Source organism: Lissotriton helveticus, chromosome 11, assembly GCF_964261635.1.
Source record: "Lissotriton helveticus chromosome 11, aLisHel1.1, whole genome shotgun sequence".
Lineage (NCBI taxonomy): Eukaryota > Metazoa > Chordata > Amphibia > Caudata > Salamandridae > Lissotriton > Lissotriton helveticus.
The window spans coordinates 417,831,773-417,855,103 of NC_136072.1; the positions used below are offsets into that span (position 1 = coordinate 417,831,773).

The 23,331-nt window shown below is 41.9% G+C and overlaps 1 protein-coding gene across 1 annotated transcript in view; it reads right to left on the reverse strand.

Annotated features, from left to right (window-relative positions):
- Positions 1–23,331, reverse strand: part of PPP2R3A (protein phosphatase 2 regulatory subunit B''alpha) — a 1,303,908-nt gene that overhangs the window by 682,416 nt on the left and 598,161 nt on the right. The window contains exon 6 of the mRNA XM_078665893.1: positions 1,025–1,113. The gene's annotated coding sequence lies outside the window, so the exon portion shown is untranslated. The remainder of the gene's footprint in view (positions 1–1,024; positions 1,114–23,331) is intronic.

Sequence of the window (23,331 nt, forward strand, 5' to 3'; positions counted from 1 at the left end):
CTTCACTAGGAGCTGGGGAACCTCAGAATCGGAATACAATGTAAGGCTGATCAGGTCAATCATGAAGGAAAGTAGGCTGAACTAGATGCTGAAGCGAGGAGCCAATAAACGTTTTGGGAACAAATACGTTTTGGGAATTTTGACTAGAGGATGACTCTCCATCTGCCGGGAAGTAAAGAGAAGATACAAATTAGGGCATGGTCCTGGACAAAAGCTGTTGGCAGACAGAAGAGAAGGGTGAGTTGCTTGGAAATATCAAAACGACCAACTATTAGAGGAGAATAATAATAGCAAGAGAATTCTCATCTGTGAACATTTAGATGTCACTAACTGATTTGATCAAAGGTATGGCCTAACTGTTGTCAAGCACACTGGTATCCTGGAAGTAGGATTGAAGGCGGAGGACTACAACATCTTCTGAAGTTTGGCTAGGCATGGAAATGTTGAGTTGAGTCATTATTGTTTTAGTTGACAGATTATTCTATCTCCCTCCCTGCTTACCTACTTTGCATTCCATGCAATGATTCATGCACCCCACAACTCTCTAGCATTACCAATATCTACGCCAGAAGTTGTGGCTTTCTTCATGTAGTGCCACTCCTTTGCGAAATCATCTCCCCGAAGTTCTATTGATTATGTTTCAGTTCTAAAATGCCTCTCTGCATATAGACTCTTAAGAATTGGTTGAGAAGAATCCCGTACAGGAAACCAAATGCTTACAGCGTCTAGCTATAGCTGCAGCTGCAGTTGTAATGTTACAGTGAACATCAGATACATAGTAACCGCCCCACATCAACTGATGAAATATGTAGACCACGGTCACAAATTATATATCTTTATAAACTTGAAAACGTTAGTTACAATAAATAAGGAGGAACTCCTCCTTATTTAAATGAGTTCCTCCTTATTTAATGTAACTAGCGTTTTCAAGTTTATAAAGATATATAATTTGTGACCATGATCTACACATTTCATCAGTTCAAATAATTCATCTATGTTCTGTTAGGAGGATAAAAAAATGTACCTGTAATGATGAATCTTTGAGCCTTGTAGTGTGCGAACTTATCCGTTTTTGGTGAAGGTCAGACTCCCCTGTGAAAAAACAAGAAACCTCTGTCAAGTGTCCTAAATTCAATAGTATCCCTAGAGTAATAAGCAAGCATAATACTCCCTTCATTATCTCCAATATTTCTCACATTGATCCTTTGCAACTGGAACAGGAATTTCCCTCCGTACTGATTCCAAAGTCATAGCTGTGTGACAAGCTTAAGTGGTTGTGCTCAGTCTTATAACTTTTATTGTATTTTTAAGATGGATTACATTTTAGACTTCTAGAGGTTTTTGGGATGTGTGTATGAATTTACTGCATTGGACTTAAGTGATTAGCTCATGTACAATTCAGATTCATATTGATATCTGGCTGCTGTGTTTTTACCTACATGTATTTAATATTTGTTTAAATTATTGTATTGTGGTTTTCTTTTATGGCCTACACTAGGTCGAATAAAGATTTTTTTTATTGAATTTGAATTGACAAGCAGGGCATCACAGAGCTATCAAGGCAAACCTGAAATAGAAATGAAGAACCTGCATAGGTCACCAGGTCTGAGGATACATAACTGCAGGTAAGATAGCATCTCCTTCCCCCTACAGTGTAAACATGTTCTCACTCTGCATTACTCCTGTGTCAGCATAAGTATGCAGAGTGCGAAATCTCAGAGATCCTGAATGATAGACCTTTGAAGGACTAGGTCAGGACCAACAAAACACTATGCATTGCTTGCGGTCAGAGTAGAAGTGTATTTGCCATGAAGGCCAATCAAGATTGATGAACATAGGCATTAAATACAGTTATGGGAGCTTACATTTAGTGATTCACAACATTTATATTGTGGATATTGACTTCACATATTTAACATTGACTGAAGATTTTTTTTTAATAACCAATTTTTTATTGATTTTCGGTTGCAACAAAGAAAACAGCACCATTCAGGAATATATCTTAAAAGGCAACACCAATACACAAACATATCACATTGGCATAAAAGGATAGACGTACATCGGGCCAATATCGGCAAACCCACTTCCAATCTAGATATTGTATCAGTCTAAATTAGGCTTTGATCACTCCGACCCACTTGGCCCACATTCGGCGAAATTTCTTAGGCCACATAAAGTGGCCGTTTCCGACTGAAGATTTAAGGTACGTTCTATACTTCCAAGATGGAAGCTGAAATGGTTGTGGGTCTCGTATATCTTTCCCGAGCCAAGATGACATACACATCGTGAGAATCACATCCCAAACTAGAACAACTGAACTAGAATGTGGCAGTTAGTTCTGACCTCTAGTATATCACAGCACCTCCTGTGAAAGACCGTGCTTTCCTATGGCTGTTTTTTGTCTGCTCTTCTATTGCTAATTTTGAAGACTGAATTGTGCTACAATCATCTTTGGAATATTCTCTTTATTGCAGCAGCTGAATATTTTCAGTGGAACCGGCGGTGGTTGGAGCGCTGCCATCAGTGTTTGTACATAGTTGGAGATTTCTTCAAAGGCTGAATAATTTCATGACTGATTCTACTGAATTAAAGATAGGTTTTTGGTTGCGGAACAGCAATCTCCAATTCCTTGAAAAGATGTTGAACTACGTACTTGAGCATGTTTTTTTGTACGTACCGTAAACAACAATGTGTAGTATGGTTTATATTAGAATGTTTTGTCATCTGAGAATTCCTCCTGGAATTCTCATGATTCATTCCTTTTAGAATGTATTCTGTACTATGTTCTCTGCTTGCTCTGTGTATCTTTAAAATGTTGTTTGTTATGGTACATCTTGAAAGATCAGTTATGAACAGTCGTTCTGCTGATCTTCAAGAAGGTGGATGCTCCAATAAATACCTCTTCTCTACAATTTGGATTTGTCAGCTTGACCTTCCTTGAGAACCCTTACTACATATTGGCGACCTTTGGGATTTCATTATCTGTCTGTTTGGAGCATCTACAGATCGTTTTTGGAAGTTTTTAATCAATTTTAAGAAGATAAACTTCCTTGCAGTGCACTCAGAAAACTATTCCAGCAACGGATTGTTTCAAACTACTCTCATCTGTGAGTAAGATTCATTTACTTTTTGACCAATACTGCCATCTTCTGGAGAAGAATCTGCAGTTTGTCAAAAGAAATAATAAATCTTTTGAATGCCTCGGTTAATTAACTCGTAATACCATCTCAGCTTTTCGCTTTATTTGTATCGAGTTACCGGATTGGCATTACAACTGCTGGTTCCGTTGTGATATTTGGAATATTACTATGGCGAAAATCGTCTGACAGCAATCAGATTGGCAATCAGACTCTGCGATATTTGGATTACTTCACACTCGTGATGATCGTCTGACAGCAACCGATTCGACCTTGGATCGTGAAATCAGACATTGGCCACAAACTTTCTCCTTGCATCTTTATCCTTGTGTACATTTAAAAGGAGAACATACCGTATTCCCTGCTCGTCAAAGTTCTGGAATTGGGAATCGGTCATCTGTTCAACGCTCAATCTACGTGTCTGGCATGTCGCGGTGACACGCACACCTTACCTTTGACATTCCTTGTTAAGCGTTATAACGTGGTGTCGTCATCACGTTTTGGCAGCCATTTTGTTTATTGAGATTGTTGCTTAGCAACTTAAAGAAAGATCGTACGAGTGTTTTGCTTGCTGTCTGTCACTATTTAACCTCGTTTTTATTGAAGAAATGTTTATCGGGTAATCTTGCATGTTATTTTAAGTAACAGTTACCACTGTTATTTATATTTTTATTTAGTTTACAATGAGTACTGTGTGTGGAACACCTCCTCCTCCTTTTTAGTCAGGTCCCAATCAGCCTAGTATGAAATGGGAAAAATGGTACAGATTATTTGACCATTATTTATTAGCGATTGATGGAGCTAGTTTTACTGCTTCAAGAAAATTAGCTATTTTATTAAATACTTTAGGGGCTCATGCTGAGGATGTATTTATTCACTTACCTGTGTCTTCTACTCCTACTGGTATGGACAGTGGGGATTATGATTGTTTTACAGAAGCTATTGATAGACTTAAAAAAAGATTTATTGAACAGCCTCATATAGTTATGGAAAGATATAATTTTTATACTAGACATCAATTACTTAATGAGCCTGTTGACACTTACGTTGAATGTCTTAGAGTGTTAGCTGCTGATTGTGATTTTGGAGATCAAGTTGATAAGTACATTAGAGATCAACTTATCATTCGTTGTTCAAATAAAAAGATTCAAGAACAGTTATTAAGACAACGTAATCCAACTTTAGAGGAAACGATAAGAATTGCTAAAAGTGTAGAACGGTCCATTACTTCCTTTAACACTATCAATGTGGATAAGATCACTTCTGGTATTGCGGCTGTTAATGTAAAAGATTCAAGTTCTCAATTGGTTTCTAAAGGCAAAACTGCTTTTAAACAGTCTTATGCTCAAAGTAATGTGAAATCATTTACTAATTCTAAGAATTTTTTTTGTAATCGTTGTGGTTCAAAAACACATAATTTTCAATTTAAACAGTGCCCAGCTAGAGGTAAAGAATGTTTTAAGTGTAAAAAAATCGGCCATTTCGGAACATATTGTTTATCTAATAAGAGAATTGCTATGATTTCTGAATGTGAAGATCAAGAAGAAATGCCTTCAGAAATCTTTTCTGATAACGAGATTCTTGTTGTCACTGAAATTCATACTTTGGGACAAGTTATTACCAATGATTGTAATGTTGACTCTGAACCTTATATTCCTCCTTTATGTACCATATCAGTAGAGGGCAGGGATATTGAGGTTATGGCAGACTCTGGGTCTCCTTATACAATTATTTCTGATTCTTTTTTTTTTAAGTCTTGGGACAACAAACCTTTACTTCCAAATGACATTCGTGTTTTTGGATTAGGTGGGAAGGAAATTAAAATGTTAGGGTATTTTGTTTCCGACATTATTCTTAGACATAAAACTATTTGTGGAAAAGTTTATGTTGCAGTAGATGGCTTACAAGTACTTGGTTGGAAGCATCAAAGGAAATTTTATATTACTTTGTGTCCAAATGCTAAGAATCAAGTTTGCTTCTTTGAAGATTTGCATGTAAATACTATTGAAACTGCAACTCCCATGTCAGATATTATCGCTAAACATTCCAGTATTTTTTAAAAAGAGTTGGGTAAAGTTAAAGGATTTTCACACAAAATTGTACTTAAAAAAAAATGCTATACCTTCTAAACATAAATTAAGGAATGTTCCTTTATCTGTCAGAGGTGAATTATCTGATATGATTAAAAAACTATGTGAGGAAGGTGTAATTGAACCTGTAGATGCCTCTGAATGGGTTTCTCCCATTGTTTTAGTTAAAAAAAAAATGGCGAGATTAGAATGTGCACGGATTTGAGGTCTGTAAATAAACAGATTGTTACAGAATGTTATCCATTGCCCAAAATACAGGATTTATTGACAAAATTAGATGGGGCAACATTTTTTAGTAGCATAGATTTGAAATCTGCTTACCATCAGGTAGAACTTACAGAAGACTCACGAAACATAACAACTTTTATTACTCCTGATGGCACATTTAGATATATTAGGATGCCATTTGGGCTTTCATCTGCAGCCTCTGTATTTCAGAAATTGATGAATTCTTTATTTAAGGACATTAGTAATGTCATGGCTTTTCAAGATGATATCTTGGTGTTTTCTGATTCGCTTGAACAACACAAAGACATTCTGGATAAAGTTTTGTTTATTTTGAATGAAAGAGGTATGACTATTCGTTTGGATAAATGTAAGTTTTTTGTATCTGAAGTTGAATATTTGGGACACATGATAAATTCACAAGGTTTTTTTTCCTAAAAACGACCTACTTGCTTCCATCAAAAATATGGCTGAACCTAAAGATAAGGATCAATTAAAATCGTTCTTAGGTTTGTGTGAATATTATTCGAGATTTGTTCATAAATTTGCAGATATTGTGTTGCCATTGAGATTACTTCTTAAAAAAGGGTGTAAATATATTTGGACTGATGAACATTCTGCATCGGTTTCTAAGATCAAATCTGCTATAATTGATTGCAAACCCCTGTCTCCTTTTTCTTCTAATGCGTTGAGTGTGATCACGGTGGATGCGAGTGCTACTGGACTTGGTGCAGTTTTGAGTCAAGTAAAAAATGAAAAAGAAGTTACTATTGCTTTTGCGTCCAGACCATTGTCAGTAGCTGAAGTGAAATACTCTACCATTGAAAGAGAAGCTCTAGGATGTTCATGGGCTGTTGAGCATTTTAAGACTTACTTATGGGGAAAGTTTTTTAAGATTAGGACTGATCATAAACCTTTAATTTCTTTGTTATCTAACAATGGTGTTGGTAAGGCGTCTTCTAGGTTGGTCCGTATTTTGGCAAAATTATATGAGTATAATTTTGATATTGTTTACATTCCAGGTTCAGAAAATACCAGAGCAGATTGTTTTTCAAGATTGTTACCAAGTGTCAGTCTTCTTAATCATTCGGAAAGTTTTGATGAGTGTGTTGTAGCATCTGTGGATGATGTTGTTCTTTCCATGTCAGATTTGGTTACGAAAGATGAGTGGTCCAAAGCTATGGCTTTGGATGATCAGCTTAAGTTAGTCTGTAAATATTTGTTGGATTGTTGGCCAGCTGAAAAATTTCTTTCAAAGGACCTTGCTGTGTTTTGGAAAGTTAGAGATGATTTGACTTGTAATGGAGATTTGGTGTTAAAGGGTGATTATTTTATTCCACCGATTTCTATTAGACAAAAGATTATTTCTATTGCTCATCTTGGTCATTTAGGACAGTCTAGTACTATTAAAAAGATTAGGGACATTTTTTGGTGGCCTTATATGGATGTTCAAATTGTTCAGTTTATCAAAAAATGTTCGTTATGCGCTAATTCTGATAAAGTTTTAAAACCCTTACATTCAAATGTCGTGAAAGTACAGACTCCTAATACTCCATGGAATAAAATTGCAATTGATATTTTAGGTCCATATGAGGGTATCCAAGCTCAGAAAATGTATATTTTTGTAGTTATTGATTACTTTTCAAAATGGGTAGAGTATAAATGGTCCACACAAATTGACTCTATTTCGGTGATAACATTTTTGAAGGAAATATTTAAGAGAGAGGGGCTACCTTTCACTTTAGTTTCTGATAATGGAACTCAATTTACATCACATTTGTTTGATACTTTTCTTTAAAAAAATAACATTAAGCATTGCAAGACTGCTTTATATTCACCTAGCATGAATGGTCTAGTAGAAAGGTTTAATAGAGTTTTGGTTGAGGGTATACAGTTAGCTATTAAATCTCATGTTGATGTTAAAAATCATGTGGCAGATTTAGTTTGGTCTTATCTGTGTACTCCACATTCTTCTACACAATTTTCTCCTTTTCTTCTGTTTAAAGGAAGGAATCCTCAACAAGAAATTTCTATTTCTTGGATTGAAAAGACCAAATCAAATGGTGATATGAGTACCATTTATAAAAAGGCTAAGCAAAATCTTGATGTCTCTAATAATACTGTTCATTCAACGCTTAAATCCAAATTACGTGTTGGTGACAAAGTTAAAATTAAACTGCCTATTTTTGTTAAAAAAGGTCAATCAAAATTTTCGGATATTTTTGAAATTTGTAAAGTTGGGAAAACTTCTGTTCTACTGGATAATGGATCCTGATGGAATATTTCTAAAATTGCAAAGGTTGATCCATCTATTTTTAGAAATCACTTGTCTATGGATCCTGATTTTTCAAGTGATACTATTTGTGCTAAAAAAAATGTTAGTACTGAGACTATACCTGTTGATACTAATGTTTCTTTACATGATGATAATATTTTACGTTTTTCTAAGAGACAGAAATTTGTACCGAGGAAGTTTGATAATTTTATTTTGTATAAGTAAATACTTCATATTCATGCTCTCTTTTTGTTTATAAAGGGAGGAGATGTGTAGTATGGTTTATATTAGAATGTTTTGTCATCTGAGATTTCCTCCTGGAATTCTCATGATTCATTCCTTTTAGAATGTATTCTGTACTATGTTCTCTGCTTGCTCTGTGTATCTTTAAAATGTTGTTTGTTATGGTACATCTTGAAAGATCAGTTATGAACAGTCGTTCTGCTGATCTTCAAGAAGGTGGATGCTCCAATAAATACCTCTTCTCTACAATTTGGATTTGTCTGCTTGACCTTCCTTGAGAACCCTTACTACAATTCAGTATCATTCAAGGTAGTTGAGGGATTATGTTGAGCATGCACATAACATCACACAGCAGAAGAGTTAAACCGTAGACTAATATTTCATATTCTTGGTTATAGGAAACCATTTGTATTCACAAACACATATCTCTGCAGAGTGCTACCCAACTCTAAAAAGTACACCATACATAGTACTGGAGATAGTTCAGTGCATATAAAATGCTGTTGTTTCCTTTCTTCAGGACGCGAGCACATGAGACAAATCCATACGCGGTCCCAGAGAGCGTGTGTCTTTCCCAATTCCCCTCCTCGAGTTCTCTGGAGTAGCTTACTAACCTCCTCAGACTACAAAGGGGCGAGACTGAGCAGCATCAAAGTACAGACATCGCAGCAGACCACTGACAGGCGAGGTTCTTTAGAGTCAGTTTTTACAAGGGCCACTTTGCTCAAGACAGAAAGCTGAGGGTCCCCAGCAATCAGCACTCAAGACACTCAATCCTCAACAGAAAGTGTGTCTCACTTACACGCCCATACCTCTCTGTAAATCTGAGTGAGCAGTCCAGCACATAACTCAAGTTAGTTGTGTGGAGTGAGTCAAGGTATAGTGAAACACAGTAAATCACAATGGCAAAAAGTGGATATGTGGAACCTAGCGCTCTGATATCCTTCGGGATCAAGTTCGCGCTATATAAAACTTTATAAATAAATAAATAAATCGGCTGTGTAATAATATCTCATATATATTATGCATTTACCATATAATAGGTTCTCTAGGCTTCACAATAAACCGAAAATGCCAGATTACCCACCGAAAAAGAACTCGCATTTCCGGTTTGAAATGAAGCCATGTTTTCCCCCAAGCATCTGACTATCCCCCAGGATCACTGAGAAAGGGTCATCAGATCAGAGTCAGGGGTAGTGTGGAGTGAAGAGTGGCACAGAAGATGTTACGCTCTGATTGCTCCAGGCAAGAAGCAGTACAGGGCATGCTAGCAAGCTTCAGGGGTGCAGGCAAGAGGAAGGCCATCAAAGGGGCTTCATCGGCATTCCTTCTCCCCATGTTCTCCCATTTGACCTAGGAATATGACGGAAGAGGCAGTGACAGCATGATCAGAGCCCTTGAGGGCTGGTGGCGAGCTGGATGGATCGGAAATGCGTGCAAGTGGAGTGGGGACACTACATAATTTGTTATTTTACCTGTAGCAGAGGCCTCCACCTTCAGGGGCCTGCTGAGTTCTGTTGACATAGACTTCAGCATCCTCTTCCTGGTCATAACATGTGCAGTGGAGGGGCACATATGCATAAGAGGGGAGGATCAGTGAAACTAATGTAACATTGAGGTAGATAGAGCCTGATTCGTAGGAAGAGGTCCTGCCAAGCCATGAACAGACATGCTGAATATTTGGTTATGCTTGGCAGGTATATTAGATGCTTTTGCAAACAGAGGAAGTGTGTGAACCTCTTGGAGGTTTATCTTACAATTTGAAATGATCAGGGAATGAGTTAATGTAGAAAGATCTTTAGGTGGCTAGCGTGAGCAGTAACCCTTTAAAATTACCCCCACCCACAGCTCCATAATTCAAGGAAAGTGCCGAAAGCAGCTTGTTGTTAACATTATTGTCATTTCTCACCTTCATCCACAGTCACACTGCTCTCACAATCTTTATTTTATCAGTGCCATTTTTGGTGTTGAGAAAGAAGCTCCTCCACTATGCTTTAAGGAGCAGACACATAACCTTCAGCCAAATCTGAAGCACTCAAATGAAATCGTGTCCAATAATCTTACCCCTGCACAGTTTCAAAGCAAAAGTATAAACAGTGCACACCTCTTATTGCTGTACAGCTAAAAAAAAAAATGGAAAACTGCAAAAAGATTTGGTGTAACTGTGAAGAGAGATCAGGCGGTGGAAATGAGGTCACATATTTGTTGCTGTATTTGGGTACATCACCGCAGTAGAGAGGAGTCAGTCCTTCGGCAAGATGTGAACCAGACCCTCTTAAGGCTTTACTCAGCTTAGGGACCTATCATGACCTCTGGGCTACCTTTGAGTATACAGAGTGTTAGAAATTGGGTTACTGGTTGACTGGGGTGTGAGCTCTGGTCAAGTAACAACCATAATGCAAGGCACAAGCAAACCCCAATTTAACCCCAATTTTGGGGAGAGGGGTTGGCCTAACGGCTAATGCGCTCGACCTCGGAAACTTGGTTCGAGTCTCGGTAACGACGCCAAAAACCCCCTGTGATTCTGAGCAAATCACTTAATCTCCCCGTGCCTAAAAAAATAAAAAAAATAAATAAATGAAAGTGTGTCCTCATGTAACGTAACTGGTGCTATGTAAAGCGCTCTGATAACTGATTCGGTTCGGTTCAAGTTCGCGCTATGTAAAACTCTCTAAAAAAAAAAAACCTGTGCTCCACCCCTTGGAAGCTTGGCACAGAGCAGTCAGGCTTAACTTAAAGGTAATGTCTTTGTGCAACACTTCAAACAATGAAAACCCCACACAGAAAGGTCCCACGCCAGGTTAGAAATAATAGAGCTTTATTTTTATAAATAAAACAACAAAAATCCAGTTAATATAACAGGAGATATTGCATTTTAAAGTTTTACATAAAAACAGCGGCAAAAGGCATAAAGCGCCCACTGGGGATATCTCATCGCGCTGGACCTGGACTAAGTCACAAGTTCAGGCCAACCTGAATGGAGGGAGGGTCGGCTACAGGGACCCAGTTAGGTTCGCTGAACAAAGCACCCTCAATCCCAGTTTGTGGAGCTTTGTAAGGATCCATGTCAAAAATGCATTGTGCATCCAAAGCAACGTGTTGGTTCCAAGATGTGGCGAGGATACAATGAAAGGGCCTTCACTGCCATTTAGGATCTTGTCAATTAGGCTTGCAAAGATAAGTTCAGTGTTGAAGATGTGCTGGGTAGTCGGGGCGATGCCTCAGTTCCTAGGAGCTGCGATGAGGAGTTAGTCTTTGTCGAGGCTTCCGTCAACAAGCAAGGCTAGTGCCTGCATCGAGGATGCATTGTGCAAGGGCAGTTCAAAAGGCATTGTGGGAGCGATAGGGTCTTAGTGATGGGTCCGATCCATGAAACAGTGGAGAAGACGTGGAGTCAGCTAGGGGTTGTGCCGTGCAGCAGAGGGGATGCGCCATTTCCACTGGATCCACAGAGGCTGATAAAGAACCTGAAGCCCACATCCAAGGGTTCGGGACTAGGGTGGCACCACTTGGTAGGGTTGACTCACAGATTGTAGCGTCCCAATGCAGATGCAAGGTTGTTGGAAGCCTATGTCACTGATGCTTCAGATCAGAAGGCCAGCCAAGTAGACCTTGGAGTCACTCCGGGTTCTGTGTTCAAGAGATAAAGCCCAGTCCCTCTCACCCAGGCAGGATGCAGCAGTTCAGCACAACAAATCGGGAATCTTGCAGAGTGCAGTGCAGCAGAGTAGCAGCCCTTCAGTAGCACAGCAGTCCTTCATCCTGGTGGATTATCCACAGGTCAATTAGTGTGCTGAAGAGTTGGTGTCTGGGGTTCTTTCTTTATACATAGTTGTGCCTCTGAAGTGTGGAGAAGCATCTAGAGGCATGCCTCTGATGTGCACAGATGCCCTGCCTTCTGAGCCCTGGCTCCAGATTCACTACAGAGGTAATGCAGCACCATTGTGTGGAGACAGGACACAGCCTAAACACTGTTAGTGAGGCCGCGCCCAGCTACTCCTTCCATCCTGCCAGTGATGGTCCACCCAGTCACACCTAAGCTCCCATTGTGTTTGGCTGTCAAGGAGGAATACACAAAGCACAGGTATCAACTACACCCAGTTATGTGATCAGAGACAGACTACAGGCACCAAATGGCTAAGGCAAGAAAATGCCAACTTTCTAAAAGGATTCAAGCAAGCTGGGCCGAAGACGGCTGTAATGCCAGAAACCGGTCCCCGGAAGCTTGTTTCCTTCCCAGTGTAAGAATTGGCTTTTGTAGTCTGGTCTGCCCTGTTCCCATGATGCACTGGGCCAGGGACAGACTAATTTGCATACAGCCAGGTTCTGAAACTGGGATGGTGCAATGAGCTAAAAAACGGTGTTGGATCTAGCCCTGATCTCTTGACTGGGTGAGAGTACTCTGCTTAATTCAGAGACTCTGTCCATCACCACCCCTTGTTGTAAATAATTTTGTCCACCCTAAGCGTGGAAGGGTATACTCAGATGTGAGTCCCTTGCTCATTGCACCATCAGGATTCAAGCAAGCCGGGCCGAAGACGGCTGAAATGCCAGAAACCGGTCCCCGGAAGCCTGTTTCCTTCCCAGTGTAAGAATTGGCTTTTGTAGTCTGGTCTGCCCTGTTCCCATGATGCACTGGGCCAGGGACAGACTAATTTGCATACAGCCAGGTTCTGAAACTGGGATGGTGCAATGAGCTAAAAAACGGTGTTGGATCTAGCCCTGATCTCTTGACTGGGTGAGAGTACTCTGCTTAATTCAGAGACTCTGTCCATCACCACCCCTTGTTGTAAATAACTTTCTAAAAGTGGCATTTTCAGGATTGCAATTTAAAGTCTGACTTCACGATAACTTAGGATTTTAAACTGTGATTCCAGAGATACCAAACCTGAACTGGTTATCTCTTTCCATTTGGAAATTACACTTATATGATGTAATAAGGTAACTCCAATGTTATCCTATGGAAGATAAAGGCCTTGCAGTAGTGAAAAACTAATTTAAACGTTTTTCACTACCAGGACATGTAAAACTTAAAAATATATGTACAACTTTTTAAAGACTTTTTACAGGGTGCAGAGACTTTTTAAAGACTCTGCACCCTGCCCTTGGGCTGTCCAGTGATTTTTATGTTTTATATAGGAAGGTTTGGCCCAAACAAAAGGCAGCCTAAAACTGCACACACTAGCACTGTGATGGCAGGCCTGAGACATGTTAAAAGGCTACCTAAAAGTGGACTGCACAACTGGTGCTACAGGCCCACTAGTAAAATTTAATTTACAGGCCCTGGACACATCTACTGCCCCTTTACGGGGGACTTACAAGTAAATTAAATATGCCAATTGGGTTATTACTATGATTTACCACAAGCACATTAGCACTCGTTAGCAGTCCTAAAACCAACAAAACGAATGCAGCAAAAAGTAGAAGGAGGAGGAAGGCAAAAAGTTTGGAAGTGACCCTGCAAAACGGGGCAGATCCAGCATCGAGTGAAAAGTATTTTTTATTGCATCAAACATATTTAAATATTGATAGCCACATTGTTTTCAGAAATTGCGAAAGTTTTGGAAAATACCCACTGTAACTCAAATAAACAGGAAACCCTAAAATTAATACACCGATGTCAAATACAATTAACAGGCAATCTTACAATGAAAACAGTAATCTCATGTGGTTACTGAGCAGTAGTCAAACAGACGCTAGACACCATTTCACATAATGACGGCTAGGTCATTGGCTAGGCATACTAAATAATGTTGATTAAGCTCAGATATCCATGTAGAACATGAGCAGGTAACTTACACAATGGAATATGGGACTTATAGTCCGAAAAGGTAATGTTCACAAACAACTAATGTTCATAGTCAGTTATGCATAAAGTATTAACAATGTTCTGGCATAAACAAGGGTTACTTTGTATCGGTGGTAACTGTTAAAGTTCACAAACATCTAAAAAAACACAGCACAAATAGACCACAATATCAATTCAAAATATATTATCGTGGTATCTGTAAATGATCATGACAGTATCTCTAATTACACATGTGCAGTAAAGACTCCATGAAAGCAAACAAACTTTGAGGTGTCACAGTGGACAAAGGCCTCAGTAACCCTGAAGCACACAGGATCTCCAAACTGACCCCAAAAATGGGTTCTGTCCAGTGACCTACTTAAAGCACAATAATGATGATTTTAAAAGATGTCTATTTCGCTGCACAAGACCCTGAAATTGGTAAATTGCTGTTGAATTGCATACCAGCTGCCATTGGCAAGGTGACCTGAACCTGGCATGGACTGCCCTCGCAAAGTTCATGAGGAAGGTCTAAGATGAGGGCATTGCCATCCCTGACATCCAGAAGTATTACTGGCCTCATAACTTATTGTGATTAATGAATAGGCATTTGTTCACCAGGAGGATCATTGACAGCTCACCAGAAAGCTATAAAGAGGAAGGTACATCCAGCGGTCCTGTATAGCTCAAAGTTTGCAAGAAGCCTCCCAAACCACACTTAAGTACTAGTAGTCACCTGGAATGTAGCTTACTAAAAACCTGGAGTGGGACAAAAAACAAACGCCGGGAACCCTTGCCCCCCCCCCCCCCCCCTTTGGAACAGTGACACCCTGACAGAAGGAAGAAAGCTCACTCAATTTGCTAAGTGGGACACAATTGGAATCAGCACCCTGGGAGATATATGAAGGAAGGGAGCCCCAAACCCACAGGATTCTCTACTGTCGGAATATGTGTTAGCAAGTATGGAGGCCTTCAGATATTTGCAGGTCAGACAAGCACAAATTGACGGAGCTGCAATGATAGAGGAACCCTCTCTATAGGAGGACAGATTACTCGGTGAGCCTTTTTTGAAACAGGCCAATTCCATCACAAACAGGAAAATAATGAACAATTCCCTGGATCCACTTACTCAATTGAAGGCAGGCCGGGGGAAGACCACGGCGAGTTGGATGAGTTGGGGGAGGCACAGAGATTCCCATAAGAAGTCGCAATTCGCGCGGGATTTTGTTAAGTGCAATTGCACATACTGCATAGGTCCTACTATTCTAGAGTCACACTATTAACTGGCGGAGAAGGTGTTGAGTAGAGTGCAGAAGAGTGGTATAGAGTAGAGCGGCATACAGCGGGGAAGATTGTCATAGAGTGGGGTGGCATAGAGTAAAGTGGAGTAGTGTCCCATAGAATACAGTGGAGTCAAGTGGCATGGAGTGGCATAGAGGGAGTTGAGTAGAGCGTCATAGAGTGCAGTAGTGTCATAGAATGGCATAGAGTGGAGTAGAGTGCTGTAAAGTGGAGTGGCATGGAGTGGAGTTTAATGGAGTAGATCATCATAGAGTGGAATATTTGTGAAGTGGAGTGTCATAGAGTAGAGTGGCACAGCACAGACTGCAGTGGTGCATAGTAAAGTGGCATAGAGTAGATTATTTCAGAGTAGAGGGGAGTGGTGCAGAATAGAGCGCAGTGGCAGAGTAGAGTGGTGTAGAGTGGCACAGCATTCATTGCAGTGGCGTAGAGTGGAGTGGCACAGTGAATTGGAGTGGCAGAGTGCAGTTGCTTAGAGTACATTGTTTCATAGTAGAGTGAAGTGGTGTAGAGTGGAGTGGTGCAGGGAAGATTGATGTGGTATAGAGTGGCGGTGTAGAGTGCAGTGATGCAGAATGAAGTTGTGGGGGGGGGGCCTAGACTGGAGTGGTCTAGAGTGCAGAGGTGAACAATAGATTAGAGTGGCGTGGAGTGCACTGGCATAGAGTGGTGCAGAGTAGAGTGCAGTGGCAGAGTTCAGTGGCAGACAGTGCAGTGCTGCAGAGTAGAGTGTCATAGAATGCAGTGGTGTAAAGTAAAGTGGGGTACAGTGCTTTATTGCAGAGTGCATTGGTGTAGAGTGCAATTGTGTAGAGTTCAATTGTGTAGAGTGCAGGGGCGTAGAGTGCAGGGGAATAGAGTGCAGGGGAATAGAGTGCAATTGTGTAGAGTGCAGGGGCATAGAGTGCAGGGGAACAGAGTGCAGGGGAATAGAGTGCAGGGGAATAGAGTGCAGGGGAATAGAGTGAAGGGGAGTAGAGTGCAGGGGAGTAGAGTGCAGGGGAGTAGAGTGCAGGGGAGTAGAGTGCAGGGGAGTAGAGTGCAGGGGAATAGAGTGCAGGGGCGTACAGTGCAGTGATGCAGAAGACATTGGTAAAGAGTGCAGTGGCGTAGAGGGCATTGCTGTCGAGTGCAGTGGCATAGAGTACAGCAGTATAAAACTGAGTGGTGTAGTGTGCAGTGGTGGAGAGTGGATTGGCGCAGAGTGGAATAGAGTTGCGTAAACTGCAGTGGTAGAGAGTAGATACTTTCAGAGTAGAGTGAAGTGGCGCAGAGTGCAGTGGTATACAGTAGAGTGTTGTAGAGTGCAGTGATGCAGAGTAGATTAAAGTGAATTGGCGTATAGTAAAGTGGTGCAGAGTGGAGCGATGCAGAGTAGAGTGGCACAGAGTTCAGTGGCGGAGAGAGCAGTGTTGCAGAGTAGAGTGACATAGAGTGAAGTTCCATAGAGTGGAGTGGTGCAGAGTAGAGTGCAGACGCATAAGAGGGGAGTGATGTAGAGTAAAGTGGTCCAGTGGTGAAGAGTGCAGTAGAGGTGTAGACTGCAGTCATGTAGAGGAGAGGAGTTGGGCTAGGGCGGTCGACCTTGAATCTGGGGAACTGGGTTCGAGTCTGAGCAATGACGCTGAACTTTCTGTGATTCTGGGCAAATCACTTAATCTCCCCGTGCCTAACAATAAAATGAATGTGTCCTCATGTAACGCAACTGGAGCTATGTAAAGCGGTCTGATACCCGATTTGGGTCTAGTTCGCGCTATAGAAAACTCTGTAAAATAAAAAAAATGTAGAGGGCAGACATGCAGAGCAGAGTGCTGTAGAGCCAATGTCATAGAATGCAGTCTCATAGAGTGCAGTAGAGTGGTGCAGAGTAGAGTAATGCAGAGAGCAGTGACAGAGTACAATGGTGCAGAGTACAATAGAGAGGCATAGAGTGCAGTGAACTAGAGCGCAATGGTGTAGAGTAACGTATGTTGCAGCGGTGTAGATTGCAGTGGCGTAGATTGCAGTGGCATGGAGTAGAATGTTACAGAGCATAGTGGAGTAAAGTACAATGGTGCAAAGTAGTTGGCATCAGTACAGAGGTTTTGAGTAAAGTGGTGTAGAGTGAGTTGGGTTACAGAGAAGCAGTTTAGAGAAGAGTGGCGTAGCATAGAGTGCAGTGGCATAGAGTAGATTGTTTCAGAGTAGAGTGAAGTGGAGTGGTGCAGGGCAGAGTATAGTGTTGAAGGGTACAGTGCAGTGGCATAGAGTAGTGCGCAGAGTGCAGTGGCATAGCGTGGCTTCCATAAGAGTGGTCCAATATTGATTACAGTAGCATAGAGTGGAGTGGCACAGAGTGGAGTAGAGTGGCATAAAGTTCAGTGGCATTGAGTATGGTGGTGTAAAGTAAATTGTTTCAGAGTAGAGTGAAGTTGCATAGAGTGGAGTGGTGCAGAGTAGAGGGTAGAGTGCATTGGTTTAGACTGCAGTGTTGTGGAGTGGCATGGAGTGGGGTAGAGTGCAGTGGTGCAAAGTAAACTGGGGTAGAGTTCACTGGCATAGAGTAGAGTGGTGCAGCGTAGAGTAGAGAGGCATAGAGTGAAGTGGCATAGAGCGCTGTGTCAGAATGCAGTGGTGCACAGTCGATTACAGTAGAATAGAGTGGTGCAGAGTAGAGTGCAGTGGCGTAGAGTGGCGCAGACTAGAATGGACTAATGTTCAGTGGCAGAAAGTGCAGAGTAGAGTGTTGTAGAAGTGCAGTGGTGTAGAGTAGAGTGGCATAGGTCGACTACGATTGAAAGAAGGCTATGCTGTGCTGAAAGATATTGAAAATGACTGCCATAATTTAGCTGCGTGACTGAATGCGAGTAACGCCGCTGTATTTACACTTTTAAAACTAGGACCAAAGCGCTGAAAACGAACGCTGTTCGAGCGCCACACTTTTTATTCCTCACTGCGCCGAGTTGATTTTAAAAACTGCACGGTGTGATCTAATTTGTGTAACTTACTTGGTAAAACGTATGTCCCCTGGAGCCCCGATCCTCAGCAAACGCTAGGCTTGTTGTGGGAAAGGTACAGGGCGGTACCCTCTTCCGGCCTACTGGCTGGGGCAGGCACTGATTGGGCAAACTAACTTTGGAGAGGCGGAGCTGAACTAAAGCACGTCCTCTACAAAAGCCCTTGATGTTTCATTCTGTAGCTGTCGACTACGATTGAAAGAAGGCTATGCTGTGCTGAAAGATATTGAAAATTACTGCCATAATTTAGCTGCGTGACTGAATGCGAGTAACGCCGCAGTATTTACACTTTTAAAACTGGGACCAAAGCGCTGAAAACGAACGCTGTTCAAGCGCCACACTTTTTATTCCTCACTGCGCCGAGTTGATTTTAAAAACTGCACGGTGTGATCTAATTTGTGTAACTTACTTGGTAAAACGTATGTCCCCTGGAGCCCCGATCCTCAGCAACCGCTAGGCTTGTTGTGGGAAAGGCACAGGGCGGTACCCTCTTCCTGCCTACTGGCTGGGGCAGGCACTGATTGGGCAAACTAACTTTGGAGAGGCGTAGCTGAACTAAAGCACGTCCTCTACAAAAGCCCTTGATGTTTCATTCTGTAGCTGTCGACTACGATTGAAAGAAGGCTATGCTGTGCTGAAAGATATTGAAAATTACTGCCATAATTTAGCTGCGTGACTGAATGCGAGTAACGCCGCAGTATTTACACTTTTAAAACTGGGACCAAAGCGCTGAAAACGAACGCTGTTCGAGCGCCACACTTTTTATTCCTCACTGCGCCGAGTTGATTTTAAAAACTGCACGGTGTGATCTAATTTGTGTAACTTACTTGGTAAAACGTATGTCCCCTGGAGCCCCGATCCTCAGCAAACGCTAGGCTTGTTGTGGGAAAGGCACAGGGCGGTACCCTCTTCCTGCCTACTGGCTGGGGCAGGCACTGATTGGGCAAACTAACTTTGGAGAGGCGGAGCTGAACTAAAGCACGTCCTCTACAAAAGCCCTTGATGTTTCATTCTGTAGCTGTCGGCTACGATTGAAAGAAGGCTATGCTGTGCTGAAAGATATTGAAAATGACTGCCATAATTTAGCTGCGTGACTGAATGCGAGTAACGCCGCAGTATTTACACTTTTAAAACTGGGACCAAAGCGCTGAAAACGAACGCTGTTCGAGCGCCACACTTTTTATTCCTCACTGCGCCGAGTTGATTTTAAAAACTGCACGGTGTGATCTAATTTGTGTAACTTACTTGGTAAAACGTATGTCCCCTGGAGCCCCGACCTCAGCAAACGCTAGGCTTGTTGTGGGAAAGGCACAGGGCGGTACCCTCTTCCTGCCTACTGGCTGGGGCAGGCACTGATTGGGCAAACTAACTTTGGAGAGGCGGAGCTGAACTAAAGCACGTCCTCTACAAAAATCTGTCCCACTCTATGACGCGCAGCGAATACGCGCAGCTCCCGCGCCAAACACCGCGCCAAAGACTAGCCTAAGACATGCCCGTCTGGGCCCGTCCGGGACAGGACGGGGCATGGGGCAGGACATCCTACATCCCCCGGGTTGCAGGTATGACCTCCATGCAACTAAAAGCGCTGCGCCCTAATTTACATCATAACTGCATTGGCCTATCGCCATTAGGAGACACATCTTGTAGCAACTGCAACTTAGAACTGACTAATATCCAACCCTATTCGGACCCTATACCAACCTCCCAAATTACAACTAAACACCCGAAACGCACCAACTCCAACTACTCCTTTTTTAGTGTTAATTGCAGATCCCTACCTCAGCACAAATTGGACATCTTAACCCTATTATTAGATGATGCCCCAAGCGCCCTCTTTCTAACCGAAACTTGGCTACACGAAAGCTCCGGACCGGATGTAGCCATGGCTCTCCCTGATAACTATGCTATCATAAGACAAGACAGACAAGGCCAAGTGGGTGGAGGAATTGCAATTATATATCTTAAAGAATTTACTTGCAACTTGCTCCCAGCCAATATCCCAGACTGTGAAGCCGCCTCTTTCCAAATTACCCTCAACCCGAATTTTACTCTGTCCGGTCTTCTAATATACAGACCACCCGGGAACGCAAACTCCTGGACAGCCAACTTAGCAAACCACATTGCCCCATTGTTGTTAAATTCAAAAAATTTTACACTTTTAGGGGACCTAAATCTGCACCTTGAGGATCAAACAAATGTGGCTTGTTGTAATCTTATAGAAGATTTCACTGCTTTAAATCTAACTCTTCTCAATACTGGTTCTACACACAGGGCAGGTCACCTATTGGACCCTATTTTTTCTAATACCCCTGACCTAAAATGGACCCAAACCAGCCCCTTATGCTGGTCAGATCATCACCTTGTTAGTTTTAGCCTAGCCAGACCATTTCCTCCCAGGAGTCGTATCTGGCCTGCACAATCCATGAGAAATTGGAAACTATTAGATATGAATAGACTGAATAGCGCACTTATAAGTAGCACCCCTTCCTATGACCAAAATATGGAAAATATTGCGATAACTACTAATCAGTGGCTAGAAACAGCAGCAAACCAATGCCTTCCTTTAACGGAGGCAAAGAGAAATTTCCACCGCCCCCCTGCCCCTTGGTTTAATGAACTACTCAAAGCTGAGAAATCCAAATGCAAAGTTTTAGAAAGGAATTGGCGCAAAGACTACAAACATGAAAATAAAATAATATACAACAATGCAAGAAATGCGTATCATACCTCCTGTAGGAGAGCCCGAGCCCTTTATGTGGCAAATACCGTCAACAATGCCACAAACAAAACTAAGACTCTATTTAGTATAGTAAAGGATCTAGCAGGTGCCCAAACAACGGCTACTGCTCACCCGTTAACAAAAAAACAATGTCAAGACCTGGCGACATTCTTCAATGACAAAATAGAAATCATTGTCACAAATTTCACTGCTAGACCCCAGGATAATGTTTCAGAGCAGTATATTCAAAAAACCACGGAGGAAACAAACTCTCTTGAGAAATGGCCCCCCATAACTCTGGACTCCCTAAAAATATCCTTGAAGTCCATTTCATCAGGCTCTCCTTGTGATCCCCTCCCAGTACGTTTTCTGAAACAACTTGACAACGCCCCCTTAATTACTATTGCAAACATGCTAAATACTTCCCTTCTAACTTCCACTGTTCCGGCAAGCTGGAAACACGCCATCATGACCCTATTACTGAAAAAACCTTCAGCCGACCCCACGGTCCTATCAAACTATCGGCCCATATCATTACTCCCTGCTTTTTCTAAACTGATGGAAAGACATATCCACGCCGCCCTCACCTCATTCACGCAGAATAACAACCTCCTTCACCCATCGCAATCAGGTTTCCGTACAGGACACTCAACGGAGACCGCTTTACTGGGTGTGACGGAAAAAATTCGAAAGCTCCTGGATGAGGGTCAAACTGTCGCACTCATTCTTTTAGATTTGAGTGCGGCGTTTGATACCATTTCACATAAAATTCTCTTGACTACACTAGAGAGAATTGGCATCCCAAATGAGGCCCTTCAGTGGATAAAGTCTTTTCTAACCAATAGATCTTTCCAGATCAAATCCAGCATTGCATGCTCGGACACGTTTCTCACCCCCTATGGAGTTCCACAGGGCTCCATTTTGAGCCCGCTGTTTTTTAATTTATATCTGCGACCACTGGCCGATCTAGCCGACAGCGTAGGCCTCACTTTAATGTCGTACGCTGACGACTCGCAGATCATTTTTTCCCTATCTGACTCAAATCCCTCAACCCCATCTGTTCTGAAAAATGGTCTTCAGGAAATCTTCAACTGGATGACGACCAACCAGTTGAAGCTAAACGGGGATAAAACGGAGGTCCTCCTTCTAGGAAGAAATAAAGAGCTCTGGTGCCCCTTACACTGGCCAGCAGAGATGGGTAATCTTCCCATCCCAGCCACACAAGTGAGGAATCTAGGAGTCATTTTCGACAATACTTTGTCGATGAAACAGCAGGCGAATAAAGTTGCTGGCCTCTGTTTCACCATAATAAAATGGCTAAAGAAAATTATTTGGATGTTGCCCCAAAACACCCAAAAGACCGTAGTCAATGCACTAATAACATCACGCATTGACTACGGTAACATTCTTTACTTAAGCTCAAATCTAGCAGTGATCAAACGACTCCAAATTATCCAAAACGCGGCTGCACGCCTCCTGTGTAAGATCCCAAAGTTTGAGAGAATATCAAAACATCTGAATGATTTACACTGGCTCAGGATAGAACACCGGATCAGCTTTAAAACCCTGATATATATGTTTTAAATTAAAACCAGAACTGCACCCGGCTACCTACAAGCCTTGGCCTCTCCCTACCTCCCAACAAGAAATCTCCGATCTCAAACAGCAGCAAATTTTGCTGTTCCGAGATTTAAACTGCAAAGAACGGGAGGGCGTTCCTTTTCTGTGAGAGGGCCCACTCTATGGAACTCACTTCCCCCTCAGATCCGGAAAGAAGGAAGCTATACGAAATTCCGGAAATACGTAAAAATCTGGCTGTTCCAGAAACAACTGCAGTAATACTACAATTTGGCAACTTTCCTTCTATCTAATCAAATGTCACAGGCGCCGGGAAACTCTTTTTGGGTAGCTATAGCGCCATACAAATTTAAAAAATAAATAAAATAGACTGCAGTGGTGTAGAGTGGTACAAAGCAAAGTGACAGAGTTCAATGGTGTAGAGTAGAGTGGTGTAGAGTAGAGTGGCGTAGAGTAGAGTGGCATTCAGTGCAGTGGTGCAGTGCAGATTGGCAAAGAAAGCAGTGTTATAGAGTGTATTGGTTTTGAGTAACGTGGTGTAGAGTGCAGTGGAGTAGAGTGCAGTGGTGTGAAATGGCACAGAGTGCAATAGAGTGGTGTAGACTACAGTAGCAGGGCAGACTGTTTCAGAGTAGAGTGAAGTGGCGGAGAGTACAAAGGTATAGAGGAGAGTGCAGTGGTGCATAGAAGATTAGAGTGGTTTAGAGTTTAGTGGTGTAGAGTTTAGTGGTGTAGAGTTTAGTGGCGTAGAGTTTAGTGGCGTAGAGTGGCATAAAGTAGAGTGGCAAAGAGTGCAGTGTTGGAGAGTATACTCTTGTAGAGTGCAGTGGTGTATAGTGGAGTGGCGTGGAGTGCATTGACGTTGAATACAGTGGTGCAGATTAGAGTGGTATAGTGTGCAGTGGCGCAGAGTACAGTGGTGTAGAATGCAGGCGCTCAGGGAAGTGTAAAGTACACTTGTGCAGCATAGAATACACT